Below are 427 nucleotides of genomic sequence, written 5' to 3'. Positions count from 1 at the left end.
AAGGAAGGAAAAGGAATAGAAACAAGAAATGGGAAAGAAGAAAAAAAGAGAAGGTATGATCAGAAGAAATAAAAAGAAAGGTTAAACAAAGAGAAAATGGAAGGGGAGAAGAGCAATAAGTGGATAAGATAGGCGAGGGAGGAGCAGATAGGCGGACAGGGAGAATTTTGAGAGGGGGGAGGGGGAGGGGGGTAAGAACGGGGGGGAGGAGGAGGGGGGGGTAAAAACGGAGGGGAGGAGGGGGGGGGGGAGAAAGGGATGATTAACGAATAACAATCGGCGAGGTAATGATTTGCGTCATTCATAATAGGAGGTTTAATGACTCTATTGTAGGCGCTAAGTTTCTCTATCAGTTAATGCAAAAAAAAAAAAAAAAAAAAAAATCAATACTTGAGATATTTTACAAACTGTTCATCAGTTTCCTTCG

The sequence above is a fragment of the Penaeus monodon genome, chromosome 26, assembly GCF_015228065.2.
Source record: "Penaeus monodon isolate SGIC_2016 chromosome 26, NSTDA_Pmon_1, whole genome shotgun sequence".
Taxonomy (NCBI): Eukaryota; Metazoa; Arthropoda; class Malacostraca; order Decapoda; family Penaeidae; genus Penaeus; species Penaeus monodon.
The sequence above is the reverse complement of the archived record's forward strand: the minus strand, read 5'-3'. Positions refer to the sequence as shown.